The sequence below is a fragment of the Pseudorasbora parva genome, chromosome 21 (genome assembly GCF_024679245.1).
Source record: "Pseudorasbora parva isolate DD20220531a chromosome 21, ASM2467924v1, whole genome shotgun sequence".
Lineage (NCBI taxonomy): Eukaryota > Metazoa > Chordata > Actinopteri > Cypriniformes > Gobionidae > Pseudorasbora > Pseudorasbora parva.
In genome coordinates this window covers 23,906,220-23,912,219 of record NC_090192.1, presented here as the reverse complement: position 1 = coordinate 23,912,219, position 6,000 = coordinate 23,906,220, and positions in this window count along the sequence as shown.

The window sequence follows — 6,000 nt, the reverse complement described above, 5'->3', positions numbered from 1 at the left end:
ATAATATATAGCAAGGTCCTCAACTAATTTTAATTACTAACATAACCATAACCTTAAACATAAAGTCTCTCAATTTTCTCGTATTGTTAAAAATTCATAAAATAGCACTTTATTTGCACTTTATTTATTTAAACATTTTACTCTACGAATTCAGCCCCTTTGTAAAGGATGATTAGCCTGACAAGCCAGACCCACATCAAGATGTTTGGTCTGGAAACTCACCATAGACAGGGCTCAATCCGAGGGGCGGGATAAACGGTTGTCTTTCAAACTCCCTCTGCACGCGATAGGATAGCGCTACACCAACCGGAGCAACGACGGTGAAGGGGAGCTCGCTGACTGATTAAACATTCGCCGTATCCGGTCGGCTAAACTCCGAACACATCTTCCCGTCTTAAGAATGACTTCAGTGCCGTTCTTTGTTCTTTTCTCAGAGGAAAGCTTAACTCCAAGTCTTCCGGAGGCGCGGGCAGAGCTGATTCGAAAGACCGCCGCCGTTCGCCAGTTTCTGTGTTACTAGAAGCACGCAAACGCAACTCAGCCGTCGTCATTATGGCCCCGCCCGCCAACTCTATACACGATGTGATTGGGCTGTCCAGATTCTGAGGAATACAGCTCAGAAAGGAATTGAGAGTTGCTAGACCACACTTGCGGGCAAATTAAATTTGCTGCCGCTGGGGTGCGTCTAGATTTCTAGGCTAAAGGATGATGGGAAGTGAAAGTCCTGTTTGTTTGGGTTACTTGATTGATTTCAAAATGAAAACATCAAGTTATGTCAAAGAGTAACTGTTTTAAGTCGATTTACCATGAAGCAATCACATATGAACCAGAAACCTGATTGCATAAATAAAGTGAACAGCATCATAAAATCATTTGTTTTTTGTTTTTGTTCGTTTTTTAAGTGAGTCGAAAAATGTAAACCAAACACCTTGTAAACAGTGACTTTGCTTGCATAATAGAATATCATACATCTCGCAAGTTATTTTGGCTGTAGGGTTACAAAGCCGGACTATATAGGTCTATAGATAACCGAGACAGTGAAATGCAGCTCTTGCTTGCTGGGTTTACTCAAGTCATATTGAAGTGTGACTTGCAATGGAGTCATTTTCACTGTAAGGTAACTGTACTTTTACTCAAGTATGGTTTTCAGTTACTTTCACTCCTCTGCAACAATACATTTACTGTAAGCTGGGATTTGTGTAGTTTTGGGTGAATTGTAGAGGTTTAGATTGCTATATTTCACATGCTACAGCGTGGTTTATAAAAGGCTTTTGATTATCTCAAATGGAACTGCTCCATAAATGAAAACAAAATAAAATAGCAAGGACACGGATGCCTGTGGCATGCATAAGTAATACCTGCACATATTGGAAATGGGAGAAACTCATACTCTTATGGTCTGAAATGGCATGTTAATTTCTTCTTGTGAGTAATACTTATTTTTGTGCAGCTAAAAAAAAAAAGAAGAGATTTCACCTCCCATGGGGGACGTTCTTTCTCAAGATGTTATTTTTGTTCAAATCTCAAAGGCTCGCAGTTAAAGTTTATGAGGGATTGAAAATGGATAATTAGCATTTAAATGATCTAACACTTGTCTTTTTTTCCTCCGCCGCGGCTGTCACTGTAACCTTCTGTGATGTGCTTTCATCACATAGCACTTATGTTCATCTGGCTGGGGAGCTGACGGGGTCTGTGACTGAGTTAAGTCTTCTGGCGTGGAGGATGCCAAAGGGTCACTTCTTATGGACTCGCAAGTTGTTGAGAATAAGCTTGGTAAGAAAGGACCGACTGTTCAAACACAGAGATCACATACGAGGTTAAAACCGATTCTTTGCCTGGGGAACCGCAGCGGGGTCACTGCAGGTGTCGAGTGACTGTGGATATTCCTAGCAAACAAAGCATGCGAAGTGTGAAAATCCCTCGGTTTGCCTGTTTAATTATTCAGGGAACTCATTAAGAAGAGTGGCCTGCTTTTAATATAGGTTAATTAAAATTTTTATTTCCGAGTCTTTGATAAGGCTGATGTAGCCATGCAAAGACAATAACACGCACGCACAAAATAGATAAACATGAACGGCTGGATGGAGAGTATAGGACCGTGGAGGATTAGTCTTCGGCCGGTGTCTATCTCTCTCTCTCTTTACCTATTGAAGTAATCTCCTCCATCTTCTCTTCTGCTGGGCTCTGTACCTCACTGATTAACACAATGTCTAAGTGATTGACTGCAGTCATTATTTAAACGGACGTTACCTCACCGGGGAGGTTCAGATTTCTCTCAATCAGCAACTTCTTCACACAATCAGCGACGATTTCACACCTGGAACACCCATGTGATGAAAGTACCGATCCACACCAATTATTTCCACTAATCTGCTCCGGTAAGTGAGCACGATGCGGAATACACAACGGACTGAAGTGTCTTAAAGGGATTGCTCATCTATAAATGAAAACTCTGTCATCATTTACTACAGCTAATTCTTCCGTGAAACACAAAAGGATTGTTTTGCTGAATGTTCAAGATGCCCTTTTCCATCTAAAGAAAGCAGACAGTGTCCAGATGCTGACAAACTCTAAAATGAACAAGCAAACACCGTTAATAGTTCAAACGACTCTTGAACTATAGCCTGGAGAGTATGCAATAAGCGACAGTATACCTACATGTCCTGTGACATCAACAAAGTTGAGATTTGTGGCTTTCAGGAGAGACAAAGCCCCTCTGCCAGCAACACACAAGCGTCACAACCCCATTAATTTTCATTGGAGGGCTGGCGATTAACAGCGACACAAGTGACAGTGATCGTTGATTCTCTGTTTGTACGCGTGAGCTGCCAAAAGGCTGATTTACTTCTGCATCGAACCTATGCCATAGCTACATCATAGTCTGTGTGTAGCCTGCGTAGCTTGGAGTATGCACCTCTCCAAAAAGACCACCTCTCTTTCTTTGGCTTTTGCCTAATACTGTGAGTTACACCATCAACATGCCCCTTGACACTACTAGCGGCCTGCATGTGTAATTGCACGTCAACACGGAAAACAACTCTGACGTGTAAATGAAAACCAACACGAAGCCTATGGTGTAGACTAGAGGCTATACGATGCAGACTTACAAATCAGACTTTAAGGGTTTGTTCACATAAAAATGAAAATTCTATCATTAATTACTTACCCTCGCCACCCGTTCGACACCCGTAAGACCTCCGTTCATCTTCGGAACACAAATTAAGATATTTTTGTTGAAATCTGATGGCTCAGAAAGGCCTCGATTGGCCACAATGTAATTTCCTCTCTCAAGAGATACTAAAGTTAAATTTAAAAAGTCATCTCACTACAGTGGCTCTACAATAATTTTATGAAGCGACGAGATTCGTTTTTGTGATTAGTAATAATGACTTATATAGTGATGGCCGATTTCAAAACACTGCTTCCTGAAGCCTCGGAGCGTATAAATCAGCGCATCGATTCAGGATTCGGATCACGTGTCAAACCAACAAACTGCAGAAATCACGTGACTTTGGTGATCGAAACCGCTGATTCGATACACTGATTCATTAAGCACCAAAGCGTCAGGAAGCTGTGTTTTGAAATCACTATATAAGTCATTATTTCGTTTTTGTGCGCAAAAAAAAAAACAAATTCTCGTCGCTTCATAAAATTATTGTAGAACCACTGAAGTGGTGGCCTTTCTGAGCCATCGGATTTCAACAAAAATATCTTCTTGTGTGTTCTGAAGATGAACGAAGGTCTTACGGGTGTCAAAATCATGAGGGTGAGTAATTAATGAATTCATTTTCATTTTTGCACTGTAAAAAATTTGTGGTGGTTTTTGTTAATTTAACTTAAAAAAGTAAGTAACCTGGTTGCCTTAAAATTTTGAGTTTATTGAAATTAAAAATTTGAGTTGATACAATGAAGGAAATTAGTTTAATAAATAGAAACTCAAAATATTATTGTATCTGAACCACATAAAAAATGTGATAAATCATGAAAATAGCACAATTTGGCATGTTTCACTGCGTCATAAGAAATAACACACACATTATTACCCAATATGCTTACAAAATCTTTTAATAATCTTTTAATAAAGGTTGTCGAATCTCAAAAAATGTTCATTGTATTAACTCAAAATTTTAATTTCAATGAACTCAAAATTAAGGCAACCAGGTAACTTTTTTTCTAAATAATTTTTTACAGTGTGGGTGAACTAACCCTTTGATTGTTCCCTATCCCCTATATAGTGCACTGTGTACCCATCTGCATATACCAAGATAAAACAGAATAGGAAAATAATTTGCGTAGCTGCTGTTTAAAGCATTAAGCAAAGACAGTCATGTACACTGATATAACTGGAAAAGCCTACAAGGTTATGAGATGCATTATATGAATGCTTAAGAGTGCTAAAACGTACCATCTGCTAAAGAGAGGCATCTTTAATCTAGACTTAAATTGGGAGAGTGAGTCTGAGCCCTGAACATTATCTGGAAGGCTATTCCAGAATTTAGGTGCCAAATATGAAAACGTTCATAATGTAGAAGCGGGACGTTTTATATTGTATAGAGCATTTGATTGGACAGAAAATCCGATGACAAGCTGCATGATGCCATCAAAATCATGATCCATATTGGCTGAAGCCAGGCTGTAAGTTTTGAATGCTTATATCTTTTAAACATGAAATTTGTCATTGTTTTGGAGCACACTAACAGTTATGCTAACATGTTTATTCTAAAAGCCAAAAAAACGTTCTTTGATTTCATGGCGACATTAAGTCGAATTGGTTCATTCAATAGTACTTGACTATTCATGCGGCAAAAGTGAAAGTGGTGTAGTTGAGTGTGATGAAAAAAAGTGGTGAGGGTTTCCACAAAATCTGACCCTTAAGTATTCACAGAAGACACGTTTGAGATGTGTGATAATACCAGGAGTAATGGTAATGTGGGAGACACCCAGACCTTCCAGGAGAAGGGGGATGTCTGCACTAGACCTTTTTAGGTGCGTTCACACCATCCCGTAATTACTGTAATGATTCTGGACTGTAAAAAGTCTTCACATGCTTGTAGAAACTGTAATGGCATTTTCTTGTACCATGACAATATGACTTACCATGTGTGAACACAGCAACTGTCTGGGAAATTTCTCTGACATTTCACTTATCGCACCTTAAGTCTACTGAAATACAGTTTCATACCAAAATATATTAATTTTCAAGTATTATTCCTCCGCTTACAGATCTCAAATCTCTACATCTCATTCTATGTGTTTAAGCTCGGTCACATGGTCAAATAGAACCTTTATATTGCAGATATTGAGATAGTATGCAATTCCAAATTCTGCAATTGTATGTCTTTTGACAAAAGTTCTTTAAATGTACTAAATATTTTGTCATTTCAAATTAATTATTTTTAGTCAGTTTAACAAAGCTAGTATACACTTATTAGGCATAACATTATGACCACTGACAGATCAAGTGAATAACACTGATTATCTCTTCATCATTAGGAAGAAAGTGAATATTTTGACTTCAAAGTTTGTGTGTTAGACGCAGGAAAAATGGGCAAGCGTTTGACAAGGGCTAAATTGTGATGGCTATGACTGGGTCAGAGCATCTCCAAAACTGCAGCTCTTGTCAGGTGTTCCCGGTCTGCAGTGGTCAGTATCTATCAAAAGTAGTCCAAGGAAGGAACAGTGCTGAACCAGTGGCAGGGTCATGGGCGGTCAAGGCTCATTGATGCATGTGTGAAGCAAAGGCTGGCCTGTGTGGTCTAATTAAACAGATGAGCTCCTGTAGCTTAAATTGCTAAAGAAGATCCTGGTTCTAATAGAAAGGTGTCAATACACAGATCATCGCAGTTTTGTTGTGTATGGGGCTGCATAGGCACAGACCAGTCAGGGCGACCATGCTGGACCCCTGTCCACCGCTGAAAGTGCCAACAGCGGGCATTAGAACTGGACCACAGAGCAATGGAAGGAGGTGGCCTGGTCTAATGGATCCTGCTTTATTTTACA